This window comes from Sinohyriopsis cumingii, chromosome 13 (assembly GCF_028554795.1).
Source record: "Sinohyriopsis cumingii isolate HCF-2022 chromosome 13, ASM2855479v2, whole genome shotgun sequence".
NCBI classification, from domain to species: Eukaryota; Metazoa; Mollusca; class Bivalvia; order Unionida; family Unionidae; genus Sinohyriopsis; species Sinohyriopsis cumingii.
This window is the reverse complement of record NC_142973.1, coordinates 13918917-13934485: the sequence shown is the minus strand read 5'-3', so window position 1 is coordinate 13934485 and position 15569 is coordinate 13918917.

The window sequence follows — 15569 nt, the reverse complement described above, 5'->3', positions numbered from 1 at the left end:
TTAAGGACAAATTCGACATTAGTGTGTAATTCAATGTTAAGGACAAATTCGACATTAGCGTGTACTTAAATGTTAAGGACAAATTCGACATTAGTGTGTACTTCAATGTTAAGGACAAATTCGACATTAGTGTGTACTTAAATGTTAAGGACAAATTCGACATTAGTGTCTACTTCAGCGCTAAGGACAAATTCGACATTAGCGTGTACTTAAATGTTAAGGACAAATTCGACATTAGTGTCTACTTCAGCGCTAAGGACAAATTCGACATTAGCGTGTACTTAAATGTTAAGGACAAATTCGACATTAGTGTGTACTTAAATGTTAAGGACAAATTCGACATTAGCGTGTACTTCAGTGCAAAGAACAAATTCGACATTAGTGTGTACTTCAATGTTAAGGACAAATTCGACATTAGCGTGTACTTCAGTGTTAAGGACAAATTCGACATTAGTGTGTACTTAAATGTTAAGGACAAACTCGACATTAGCATGTACTTCAGTGTTAAGGACAAATTCGACATTAGTGTGTACTTCATTGTTAAGGATAAATTCGACACTCATATGTACTTTTTTTTAGTCAGATATAAAGGTTGATACGGACCAGTAACACTTATGGCTTAGAGTCGTGGGTAATTTTGGGTGCAGTGATTATAAAATTAAAATTATTTTAACTATATTAGTTATTTACAAAAATAATCTTATCGGAATACTCAGATACTAGCTTTTCAGTCTGTGACATTAACCGTATTACAACAGTCACAGCAAGAGCAAGCTGCAAAAACTGTGGGGCAGAATATTGGGTGCGCAGAGAAAATTTAAAGAAAAAGATAGGCAGGTGGCGCTGCGGCTATTCGTCGATATTTTATTCCGACTACACCTGCAATTAAAGCTGCTGACAATCAGCCTGACGGTACGAGTTGCCTAACTTGGATGATGATCCTGTTTTGGCTGTTCAGGTTCAAGCAGCAACATCCGCAACACCGGACCCGGAGTATTTAGTTGACAACAATAATGACATCTGTGATAATAACATTATTAGTGCCAATGAAGCTGATCGTGAACGAAGTCGGAATAAAAGGTTACCAAATGATGGCTCAGCTGACGGCGCCACAGCCATATCAATGACGTCAACAAACGTTTTTGCGCTGCAATACCACCAAGTTACACAGAACATTTAAATAACCAAATAATTTAAATCAGGATTCTACCAATGCTAATTTGATTAATTTTAGGAATCATGCAGATAATGACCAAATTCGTATTGCAACTGCGAATCTTAGCAGTACGACGAAGTTGATTCTGATCATCTGTATCGTCGTCACATTCAGAGATGTGAAGAAAGCTAAATACTGGGAAGCAGTGGAACTTTACATTGGACTGTCAAGTGGGGATACGCTGGATATCATCCAGACATTACCATTGTACTACGTATACTTTTAACAATGTGTTTCAACATAGCTAGCTGCGAGAGGAGCTTTTCAAAACTCAGACTAAATAAGACATATTTAAGATCCACAATGAGCGAGGCATGGCTGATCAACTTGGCAATGCTGTCCATTGAAAGGGAGACGGCTGAAACAATTAAATCTGACGAAGTCATTCATGACTTTGCAGCCGTAAATGCACACAAAAATACATTGTGACATTGTGACCTGAACGACACAAAGTCATACATTAGATTTTTTATCATTATGTAGAGATTTTAATTCAAAATTTGAAAAATTATAATGATAAACTCTTAAAAAATGACACTGACACTGTGACATACATGATTACAACGTGATTAAAAAGGTTCTTTCTTAATGATTATGGTTTTGTCTTCAGATAACTGACAGTGGTATAGCTAAATAAAACAAGTGGCAGAGGGCGGCATCTCGGACCTCCGCGCCGCTTGGCATTTTAGCTCCGTGCGCCACTGTGTGTGTGGGTGGGTGTGTTTGATATCAGTGTTGGATGGCCTTTTGTAGAGTATGGCAATGATTGGTGCGGCATAAATAAATAATTTAAGAACAGTTTTGTGTAAGTAAGCCCCAGTTTCCGTGTTGCAGTTAATTTATAAAATACTCAGTCTGATTGCAATCGAGACCTCCGACATAACGGAAACCTGATCAATGTTAAAGACGACCTGGTAACCTATGGAATTCCATGTTCACTTACGTGGTGCTCCTCAGTTTCGTATTTTGCGTAGGGGTTTAGAATTTAAAAGAAAAAGACTTTTCCAGGGTTTCCTCACTGGTTATATTGGCTAATTAAAAAGACCTTTATAGATTAAGGTATTGTTCAAAGAACTTTTAATTCCTTTTATTTTCGTGTTTGATTGATGGGTGTAATTTGGGTTATAGAGTATACAGTTAGGCCTTATTCCAGGTGTGCATCTTTAAAAAAAAAAAACCTGCTAGCTCCACTTGGTCATTTTCACTTCCTGAATTTCAGAGGTAAATTGTAAAAAAGAGAGCCGATAACATTTTTTAATAATTTTTTTTACATTTTATGTATTTGATAATTCATTCATGGCACTTTCAGAAGTGGTATTGTCTAGTCTAGCAAAATTCATTTTCCCTATTTTAATATCTGCTAAAGAAAGAGTACTTAGACTAATTCAGGCTGATTCTTTTAGCACAAGGGAGCAGTCATTTTAGTTAGCAGTGTGATTAGCGCGTGTACAATTTCTACTACATTATTTAAAGAAATGTCAGTCACATTACATCAAAGTAGTATAGAGGTATGCCAATATTCTGTCCACTGTGCATGTTTCAAATGCAAACAGCTTCACCTTACGTACGTCACTCTCTCAAAAGTACATAGCTGGTGAGCGCACCCTTAATCAGAACATCCTCTGCTTTTTCTGTGAGAAAAATATGGTAATACGTCTGCGCAATAATTTACCCCTCCCCCCCCCCAAATCATGCGTTTTGTTCGCCGGAAATTTCTCTCAGAAGAAAGAAACCTCAATCTTTTCAGACCACTTCGGCTACTTTTACCACTGGACTGGTTGTAAGACTGACCAAAAGGTTGTAATAGTAAAAATAGTTTGATTCATTCGCTACTTTTTTCTCGATCCTTGTTAAGTGAAAAACCAAGGTGGTCCAAATGAAGTTATCAGCATACATTCAAGCATTAGCAACTTTAAAGTCAATCCTACGGATCGTACCATGAATGTATGTCGATAACTGGACGATTTCGTATGCTCCTGCGTTGCACTCCGCTATTTGTAATGCGGAGTGCAACGCAGGGAGCATACGAAACAGAGAACCAGACTGAACCATATTTGCTATTTACAAGACAAGGGTTGACTGAGAAGGTACGAAGAATAAAAATATTGTTTCATTCGTAACCTCTCGGTTAATCCGACAGTCAGTCTAAAAGTAGAAACAACTGAGGTTGTCAGAATAGATTATTGTTTGTTGATTTTTGTTTGTTTGTTGTTGTGTTTTTGTTTGCTGGGAAATTTCCGGCGAACAAAATAAAAATTTTTTCTGTAGTTTACTTCATCCACATACATCCGATATGTATTTTTGTCTCTCAGAAATAGCAGAGGTAGTTCCGAATGACATTTGATGTAGTATCTCTGTAGGACTGACCTTGAAGTTGTGAATGGTCCAATTAATTTTAGTAACATATCGGGTAGAACGTTGACATTTCGTGTTTCAAAGAGTTGTGCTTTGATTAGTGGATAGAACATGGCCTTGTATGAGTGCCCATTACATCTACCTATTATAAGTGTAAGTAGATCTCATCATCATCGTCGTCGTCGTCATCATCATCATCATCATCATCATCATCATCAAACCCTTAACCCAAGAGGTCGTTGGGGCACCACAGTTGACTTTACAACGTCTTCTCTCTGTCTTTCCTTCTTATCTACTGCCATTTGGGAATCTCGAAATCCCATGCCTGCCCACTCCTTAATGTTGTCTTCCCACCTCTTTTTCCGTCTGCCTCTTCTCCCGCACCCTAGCACTGTGCCTTGCAATATTGTTTTTGCCTGTCCAGTTGATTTTGAGACATGGCCGTATCACTTCAGTTTACACTTTATTACAGTGGTCAAGAGGTCTTCATGTGATCCGGTGGCTCGTTGGATGTATAATGTATGAGATGCCCAAGATCTTGTGGTAGCATCTCATTTTGAAGGTTTGAATCCTTCTTTGTAGATCTGATGTGAGCGTTCATGTTTCACAACCATACAGAAAGATGGACATGACAATCGAGCGCATCAGCCTTATTTTGGAACCAAAAGCAATGTTGGTATATTTCCAGATTGGTCTCAACCTTGTTATTGCTGCTGTTGTCCGTGCGATCCTGCAAAGTAGTTCTGGTTGGAGCCCTCATCTGTGATAATTGATCCCAAGTACTTGAAGCTTGTGACTCTTTCCAGCTTCTGCCCACTGACCTTTATTTATGCACTGATGCCGTTGGTGTTGCTTGTCATCAGTTTGGTTTTCTCGGTGCTAATCTCCATACCGTATGCTGTTGAGGTTGTGTCAATGCGCTCGACCAAGTCAGCCAGTTCTTTTTCATCTCCTCTTAAGCCATCAATATAAGCAGATATAGAGACTTATAAAACTGGCATTTAGTGACTCGAGTATGCCTCTTTCGACTGTTTCCTAATGTTCGCGGACAAACGGTCAAACATAGACAATAGCATATTTAATTCTTTCTTTATTTCTTTCTTGTGAAACCCGTGTTAAGCACAACTACATCTCAGATTGAACGCCCTGAAACATTTCAGTATGGAAACAGTTGAAAAACGATTGCTTAAAAAAATAAACAAAAGAAAAATAAGAAGAAAAAGAGCAAAATTAAAGAAGGAATTAATGAAATGTGGAACAAATTACGTTTCTGAAGAAAAAAATGGTTAACAACACAAGTCATTTACATGTAATTACTTTTGCCATTTCAAGATAAAGTGACCGAAGTCATGGTTATTCCTTTAGATCTTTAATCGTTGAGACTATTCTTTTTAGTCTGCGAACATTGATTAATCTACCTAAAAATTACCCCCCCCCCTTTATTTTATTTTGTTTCTACGAACTCGTCTACGAGCATTAAAGACTATGCCAACAGTGAGGTCGCTATATACAAGGAGACACTGTTTCAAGTTTTTCAAGAAAAAACCCCACCATTTATTTCAGAAACTGGACACAATAAAACCTACATTAATATAAAATAGAATCGTGCTAATACATAGACGATATCTTCGTTTTTTTGACATAGTGAGAATGCAAAACATTAAAATTCACGAGTTAAGTATTTAGGTAGGTCTACTTAAAACACGTAGATTTTCTTATATATATATATATATATATATATATATATATATATATATATATATATATATATATATATATATATATATATATATATATATATATTAAAGCAAATGCCGTCGACTTGCATGGGTTTTCTTCATTCCGTGTCATTGTGATTAATAGCTGCATTACTAACTAAATAAAAGTAGTTCTTAAATTTGACAATAATTTTGGGACAGCGACGTTTTACAAACCTAGCTTGTACATATGATGCATCAAATTCTGTATTTTATGAAAATAATCACACTGTCCATATGAAAAAAAATTAAATCATTTGTTTGAAGACGCATTTCATGTGCAGACTGATACTCTTGGATGCGGTAACAATAAACATAACATAGCGGTTATGTCTGACCGACTTCTGTTCATAAAATCTTTAAAAAAGCTTTTAATGATTGTGAGTTTACTTGTAAGGATTTTATTCTTCAGTTTGTTTATTTCTACATTCAAGCATACATTTTCTGTGTGGTCTTGGCAAGCTTGTATTCTGGCTCGGTACCAGGTGATGTATCCAATTTAATTTTGTTAGCAGTCAACATTAATCAACGTCCAATTATCCATTGCTAATTAAATATTGTATTACTATATTTTGTTACGTATATGTAATTTAGTTATTTGTTTGTTAGTTTAATTTTTTGTTAAATATTCCATTACATGCTATTATAAGGTAACGTTGTCTACTGGGTTTGACTTTTTTTTATATAGAAATTCATTTCAGTTCTGTTTGACCTGACTGTTATAATATAGAAACACTGTATCTAATGCTGACCCAGTTCCTGACCTTGATTCAGAACCAGTAAGGATTCTGGTAAGTAACTTTTTATTATTATTATTATTATTATTATTATTCTTTCCCAAAGTAAGAACCGTTTATTTCAGTTAAGGCAATACTGGGAGTACGTGATGTTGGGCATGCAAAAAGCTTTTATCTTGTTCTGGAAGGTTGACCATGTGACCCTCATACGGGAATCTGTTTTGCGTCTTAAATTAGTGTATAACTGTTTTCTGGATAGAATTTGGACATTCGGGCTCTAAACCATTGACACTTAAAGGTGTTTTGTTATGACCAGTTTGAGTTGAAATGTTATTTATGGAATAAAATTGATTCGTTTCCCTGAAAATATATAAGTGCTCATACATAATTCTTGGACAAAGTCATTCATTGAAATTTATTCGGAATTCAAAACTGGATTCTCTTTTTTGTGATTCAAAAATCAACAACGACACTTTGAAGGTTGCAACAGACGTCATCGCCTTCTATTTTGAATTTCATCGGGGCTCGAACTCAGATTCATTTAGGACTTTTTAATAATATGACTTCTTTTTATTAATTCCTGGATTCATTTTTTATTTGATTCATAAAATAGCATGTTCCTGTTCTCACTGTTACCTTGTTTTTTTAGGGAAATGAATTTTTTGTTAAATTTTACAAAGCTTGTTGTCTTGACACTTTTCTGTTACGTTTTATAAGAGCCTAGACACGTAACAATTTAATCACGATTGTTTTTCCTTATAAATTATACACAATTTGTCCTAAGGATCAAGGCCGTAGAGAGCGATCGCGGGCCCTGGGGTAAGACGCACCCGGGCTTCTCCGAGTTCTTGTTCAAAAAAAAATTTTCTTTCATGAAAATTAAAAGTGTTGTTCGGTCTGAGCCCCTTTACGGGCCCTTGCCCCCGGGATATATCCCCGGATGCCCCCTCCCTCATGTTGGATGAGTATTACAGATAGACGATACAGTTAGGGCCGGATTAAAGCCCTCTTTTCCCTGTTGATAATCTGGCCCTGGATACACTATGAGTAACAATATTATTAAGAATGAATGATTCCGATTAATATTCCTTTTGTTTTGAAAATTAACACACAATATCTATGATAGAATACAATGCATTTGAACTAATCATATGGTATTTCAAAATGTGTGATGTGTGTGGTTTGGATTTTTACCGTAGCTTTAACAATTTTTCAGTCATATTGTTACGATGTCTGCAGTGGGGCAGTTTATAGTGTGATGTCTAGCACTGAAGCGTCATGCCGCAGACATGTAGTATCATGTCCCACCCAGTCACATTATCCTGGCACAAGGCCGACCCGTCCTAACACTAAAATCTTAATGCTGAGCGCATAACAAGGCAGCTGTTAGTGATATGTTTGTAAATCTTTGGTAAGAGTCGGCCTGGACTTGAACCCGCTACCTCCAGCACCCAAGGCGGACGCTCTAACCACTAGGTCACCGGAGCGATCGTATATCAAAATATTCATTGTAGTCAACAATAGTCACGTAGAGTGTTCTAGCTAATGAGAATATAGGTCATTTGCCTCTCTTAGTTATCGCATGACCTTCATTCCAAGAACTATTGTCCTTGTTGGATCACGTGATGTTTACTTGCACATATTAGTATGACTCAACCTTGAAACTTATGAAACATCATACGCACTATACATGATTCGCCTTATCCTTAAAATACAAAACATTGATCATCATAGGAGTTTTAGCATTATTATTGTTATTAACTGAATAAAAGTTGCAAAAGCTATTATTATGAAAAAATATGCACAATATAGATATGCATAACAATATCACTATGTATTTCATGAAAAATATGTGTGGTTAACAAGTTATATATTGTTGATCCCCCAGAAGACAAGTAAAGGAAACAAAGGGATGCCTTTTTGAAGATTACAAGCAACTTTATCTAATTTGCACCAAGTACAAATATCCCCTTTTCAATGTATTAGCTTGATATTATTTTTCAGCTTTCCTCGATAATAAACTACAAGCCCTCCACTATTTTGTCTTGCTTTTTTATGAATATTAACTTCCTTATAACAATGAATGTTGTTATATCCTGCTCAATTTAACTTAGAAGTTTTCTTCGACCATATTTATGATAAACGAATAATGTCATATTTTGATACAAAATAAAAAAGTCCTTCAGAATCTGTAGTCCATCATCTTGTCCGACCTAAGCATTTCTTTGTCTACTAGTTTCCTTTGTGCATAAGTCTTAAAGGAGCTCTACTTCATAGATTTCAAAAAATTAACTCCGCTATCATTTTTTCTGTTTGATTCGAAATGTCGAAAAATATTGAAATTAAGCTTATATTCGATTTAATAAGGCTTCATATGGTATTTAAAGACGGCCAAATTTTGACGTACCTAGGAGTTACCTCGCCTACAAACTGAGCTTGATTATGCAATAATGATCACGCGACAAACAAAATTACTCTACAGCGTGAGAGTGGATGTTGATGCTTTCAGATTAAGTTATGTCATAATAAACGACCACGTACTGGTGTCGCCGATGAGATGAAACAGTTTTAATACATAGCAATGTATTCGCCTTTAATTATAGCAGTTTTAGAGCAGTAGATAAAGCAAGTAGTTTTTCGTGTACTGGGATAGTGGGTGGCATCTAGAAGTGTTACCGACTGAAAGTTTACGTGGTAACCTCTCTCTCTCTCTATCTTTTAAAAGAAAATAATTAAAGGATGAGACACAAACAAAATCATCCCAAATTCACACACAGTACAAGTTTAATGTCGATAAGTGAAGCTTTAGAGGAGTTTTGTCATAAGATAGATGGATCCACAGATATGGACGGATTTATAGACACAGATGGATCCGCAGATACCGACGGATCCATAATAACGTATGGATCCGTAGATATGGACGGATGCATAGACTTGGACAAAGTAAATGCAATATACCGCCAACTTAAATGTTGTTATTATTATTATTATTATTATCATAACCATTTCCTAAAGGTTGATAATTCCAAAAAGAGAGAGCTTTTAAATTTTGTGGTTTTTGTATGAAACTGTCTGTAGGTGATTTCATGATATTTGTCATGGCCTAATTCCTTGCTTTGCTAGGTATTCAGTCTACAGTGTTGGCTACCAAGAAAATTGTATTTCTTCCCTTCAGCTGATAATTTTAAGATCCTGAATTAAAATCTATACAACAATGTTTTACATGCAAATATTCATATAAAATATGCTCTCCTCTTTCCAAGAACACAAACTATATGGGACTTTTTCTTAACAGCAACTAAACCCATTCTTTGGAACCACTGTAAGTAAAGTATAGGTCTGCTCAGGATAAAATATATACATAGAATCCTTCGCCATAGTAGTTACACTTCTATCAGTGTAAGCTTTTTTTCACAATAAGTCTAAACCGACAAAATGATTTTTGATTCTAATACAGAAGAATAATTGGTAGGCCTCTGCTTAGCCGGTTTGACTAATTCTGTTAAAGAATGGTTTTAAATGTCATTAACGTGATGTGATACCTCAAAAAAAAAGAAGATAATGAATAAGGAATAAAACTAAAACAAATTCATTAAGTATGATACCTTACTGAATCTGCAGTCAATACAATGCACAGTAAAAAAATGTTGAGTAAAGCAACTTAATTCTGATTTAACAGTAAAAGTACTTTGAATCAATCAATATTAATGACATCTTGTTACGTAGATAGCATGCAATGCAGTTATGTACTCAGTTGAAAGTCAACAGGATGAAAGTATATATTAACACCTTCACTCTCGACGCTAATTTCCAGTAACGATAGCTTTATTCATCATATTTAATGCACATCCATGTCTCGATCATTGTGATTTATATTTGCTGCAAGCATCGACTGGAAATCATGGTACTATCGAGATCACTAATCTAGCGTTTGTATAAGGGTTTTGATACGCCCCTTGTTCTCTTATATCAATTTAGTGTAAGCCAGTTTCGATACAAGTTGGAAGTGTGTAACTCCAATGGATCTTTTGTCGTGTCTTATATTTCTTCTTTCTGTGTCTTCCTGATCAAATAATCCCATATGTATTGCCAGATTTAAAATAAAATAAAAAAAAAATTCTTCTTCTGGGATGTGCGTCTTCGATACTCATAATGTTTACATGGAATCATGAGCTTCTACGGTAACAGCCGCAGCTGTTCGATATGTAGGCATTATTCATGTACTCTGTTTACAGAATCCAAAACCGACGTGGCCGTTTTTGAAATCTGGAAGTTTGACTTAGATTATCTATGCCGGTCCAAATGTCAGACATGTACTTTATGAGCAGAAAGTTGTGTTTTTAGAATGACAACACTCCTTTCGAGTTTTCTGAAACTGTATTTAAAAAAAAAACAGCATACATTTGCAGTAGTGCTCCTTTAAGAGTTGTGCGAAAATGCCTGGAAATGGGGGGGGGGGCTTGTGCAGGTTTTGGCTGTTAGCTGATGTGTGGGTGGTTGCTAATAAGGGGGCGCCTTAGGTCATCTATATAGATATTTTCTCTTCCAAAAGGTCACTTTGTTCTCTCGTTTGGCACTCACCAAATCATTTTTTCAGGGCCTTTCTCGCTTGTTATACGTCCAACAGTATCTGTGCTGTAAAGAATGTCAGTCGGCTTCTCTTTTCTTGCCGCTGACATTCTCTCTCTAACTGGGTAATAGTTAAATTTAGCTTCAACGGTACGAATTTCGCCCCTTTTCGGTCTTTCCAAGTGGTGAGCACGGTGTATTTTTATATTGATCGCATTAGAAATCGTGCACCGTGGCCATCGTCTGATTGGGGACCTCCTGGAGAGTCTCAGGCAAACCAAAGAATAATAAATTGTCCCTCATTGATCTGATAATGAGATCGCCGACACCCTCTCGAAAATCTGCATTTACGCTGTACAGTTCCATAACTTGACCTCTTGTGCTGAGAACATCACTCCTTTGATTTAAGAGATTCTGCTCTAGTTCACCACTTTTATCATAACTGCATTAACTTGGTACTCTAGATAACCCCCTTTATCTCAACATATCTCTAATATTATCTATCTGAACTATTTCAGAGATAACATATCCAAGCTTGCTGTTTATGTCTGACACTGCATCTTGATTACTGTGCATATTTGAGGAAACGATGGTGAAGGAGAGGTGTATGGTGGATATAAAGCATGATGAGCGTTCTTGATAACATTTAATGGCGTTCATTGTTTCAAATAACATTAAAAAAGAAAACTTATAAGTTCACGACTTTTCCAAAATGAAGCAAATAAACAGTGTAAAATTGTATAAACGATACGAGTTGTGAAAAAAGATTGCCAAAACCCCCGCCCCCCCCAAAAAAAAAAACAACCACGCTTGATCACTACAACCATGAGCATAATAAAGCTCACCCTTGCTCAAGTTCACGCATAGCGTCAAACGTCTCTATTTAGTTAGGGCTGGAACAAGAACATATTTATGTGTAACCAGTGACGAGGATAAATTCACATTGTAAGTAAAGCTAGATAATGTAGTAAATTTAGAGTATGTGCACTTGGTTGTAGTGCCCCGTTTTAAGCAATTCTTAGATTTGTGTGATTACTTTGTTTGATTATTGGAATTCGGCGCCATGGAAATATTCCTAGTCCGAACTAATGAGCTAATGAATAGGAGCAAACGTCACGGAGTGAAGTGTTAGTGTGTTTCCATGATGTCCCGGTTCACTAGTAGTGAATTCCGACCAAAACCGAATGAATGTCCCTGTCGTAAAATAGTACATATTAAAATCTAGTGGTATACATTGGTAGCGTAACTGCAAGGACAGTACTTACGGTATTAAACCGGTAAATTACACAAGGGAATAAATAAAAAGGGACTTGACAGACACCGTTTATGTCGCCATGTGGGCGAATATGGTGCAGTTATATCGGCGAAATGTGCCTGGAAAGCATACATTGACTGGCCTAAGGTGGCGGAGTTAAAATAGTTCCCATTGTTAGGGAGTACTCGTATATGTTCTAAGGCGTGAACGGTTGGTGGTACGGAAACATAATGAAGTCAAAACACGCAGATGTACGGTTGATAGATAGTTGGCAGTTTGGTTTATCTGTGGTCTTGCATTAATTAGAGGAAAATTTAGGTATAGAATGGACACGTCGGGCTTTCTGATTTACAACTGAGGTTGTATGGAAGTCTTTGGAAAGTCGGGGAAACTTATGATTTCTAGCGAGAATCGCGCCAGGGTTTGACAACCGCTCGGTCAAGTAAATACCCGTGTGCGCGTAACAATACCATAGCATACTAAACAGAACATCGGGGTCGCTATAGCGGAGTGACCTCACTATCCAACAACCAGCGACAAGTTTCCATTGATAGAAAGGCTCTGTATTATAAATACCATAGCCGACCGAGCTAAGCAGGCAACCCCAGCTTGCTGACAGCAGGACGGGCGACCCACGTCGGTCCAAAGGCATCAGAAATCCATACCAGCTCCCAGGCAGAAACCAACACTGGACCTAAGGAGTCTCGATCAAGCCCCTCTGTTCGAATCTGACAGACGACGAGCCAAGCGGAAATCTGTCATGGTAGCAAAGAGAGCAATGCGTTCCACAATCTCAGCGTGACGTCTCTCCGTATACAAGCCCAGTCGCCACCTTTCGTAATAAAAACGAGTTGAACAGGAAAAGACGGCGGCAACAAAATCGTGAGCGAATATTCAGGATAGTGTACTGCTTGGCAGTCCATTAGAAACCGATCTATCCTTGCTACTCAAAACCAAAGCACGCGGCGTGATAGACATCTTAAAACAAGAGATCGAAAAAGAGTGTTACATTTAACCATAACGCAAAATGTCATAGTAGAAAATATTACGGGGGAAGAATTTGTTCTCGCTGGGTGATAATGCCTTTCGGAAGTAATTGTGTATTATGTGGTACGACAGGCAACTTTTCTGGCTCAAAACCACGGCGAGACTCCGGATCACTCACCCCAATGTGGGACTTATCGAGGTGGTATATGACAGATTGTCCAGGAGTCTCATCGATACAGTTTAAGGTGCTCTCTACTGATATTATGTACTTCTGAGAGAATGGCAGGTGTAAGGCGAATAATGGAGAGAATGTTGGCATACATCGATGTTACTTTGATCTCTGTCTGAAATTTCTTAGGATATTGTGCTTGTGGAAACTATACATGATCTTATCATCATCATCATCATCATCATCATCATCATCAAACCCTTAAGCCAAGAGGTCGTTGGGGCACCACAGTTGACTTTACAACCAATTCTCTCCATCTTTTCCTGTTCTCTACTGCCCTTTGATAATCTCCAAATCCCATGCCTGTCCACTCCTTAATTTTTTCTTCTCACCTCTTTTTCTGTCTGCCTCTTCTTCTGCACCCTCGCACGGTACCTTGCAAGATTGTATTTGGCAGTCCAGATGATTCCGATACATGACCGTATCACTTCAGTTTACGCCTTTTTACAGTGGTCAAGAGGTCTACATAGGATCCGATGACTAGTTGGATCCTGTTGTGGACTTCTTCGTTCGTTACATGGTCAATGTATGAGATGCCCAAGATCTTGCGGTAGCATCTTATTTCGAAGGCTTGAATCATCCTTTGCTGATCTGATGTGAGCGTCCATAATTCCCAAGCATACAGAAAGACGGATATGACAATCGATCGCATCAGCCTTATTTTGGAACCAAAAGCAATGTTGGTATATTTCCATATTGATCTCAACCACCTTGTTTTTGCTGCTGTTGTCTTAGCCATCCTGCAAAGTATTTGTGGTTTGGAGCCCTCATCTATGATAACTGATCCCAAGTACCTGAAGCTTGTGACTCTTTCCAGCTTCTGTCCACTGACCTTTATTTCTGCACTGATGCCGTTGGTGTTGTTTGTCATCAGTTTGGTTTTTTCAGCGCTAATCTCCATACCGTATGCTGTAGAGGTTGTGTCGATGCTCTCGACCAAGTCAGCCGGTTCTTTTTCCTCTCCTGCTAAACCATCAATATCATCTGCGAAGCGAAGGCTGGTGATTGTTCTTTATCCGATGCTGACAGTGCCCTTGTGGTCACGCAAGGCGTCCTCCACGATCCTTTCCAGGAAAATGTTGAAGAGTGTAGGTGAAAGTATACATCCCTATCTGACTCCAACTGTTCAAAACCAATCTCCTCTTCTGCCATTGACGAGGACAGCACTGGTGGCTTTGTCATAGAGGTGATAAACAACCTGCATCATCAGGTTTGAGCTGATGTTGTTTCTCATAGTTGCCCATAAGCCCGCATGCCATACCCTATCAAAGGCCTTTTTGAAATCATAAAGACGTGGTATAGATTCTGCTGATGCTGAAGGTATTTCTCTCAAAGGAGCCTGAGACTGAAGATTTGTTCTGTGGTGCTCCATCCTGCTTGGAAGCCTGCCAGCTCTTCAGCAATAATTTTCTCTGCTTGAGGCTTTAGTCTGTTGAGAATTATCTTCTGCATGAATTTGCCTCGGGTGACTGATCAGACTGAATGGTTCTGTAGTTTCAGCATAGCTGTAGGTTTCCTTTCTTGGGCAGCACGATGACCAAGGATTGAGTCCATGTGTTGTGCCATTCTCATGTCTGCCATATCTTGCTGCAGGTTGTTCTCAGGAATGTGACTATCTCTTCCCCTCCTGCTTGAATGAGCTCTGCTGGTATGTTGAAAACGGTGGCTGACTTTCCTTTCTTTAGTAACCCAACTGTAATTTCTACTTCTTCACGAAGAATGGGGTCATCGTCAATTTCTTCCGCCTGATGACAATTTAGTATTACTGGATCTTCTTGGGTCTTATGATTGTGGAACATGTACATGATCTAAATATACATTAATCAAAATGGTTGCTCCCAGGTAGTAGTATCAGACTCTAAGTTTTGCCTTTATTGTCACCTTTGGGGCCTTTCCACCCGTTCTCTCCTCTACCCCCATGACATATTTAGCCCATAAGTGACCGTTGTCCGTTAATTTTGTCCGCGGGAATGCGCTAATCATTTGAGAGGGGTAGAGTTTCTTCCGGATGGAAGTATCCCAAAGGGTTTCCGACAGGACAAAAACACCAGCCTTTGATGAAACTCTGTCGTGATAATAGAAAGGAAAATGGGTTTACTTATTTAGGCAAGCCTATCGTAGCGATCAATATACATACACTACGAGCTAATATGTTTTCGATCGATAATCAGTTCTCTGTGTGAAGATTATTTGGTTTTCTTTGTCTATGATTGTAACTGAATACAAATTACTGATCGTATTGAGACTGTGCCTCTCAGTTTAATAAATAAATCTACATTTTCGATCAATACTGTCTACAGACACGCTTGTTTTACTATATCAACAAAATGTTCTGTATTGAAATTCTTCACAACAATGATCTGTACTGACAACAAGAGTAGAGTAGTGAATATATCTGTACTAAAGAAATGCTTGTAGTGGTTTATTTAGAAATGTCAAACAATAGCCAGGCCATTGACTCACA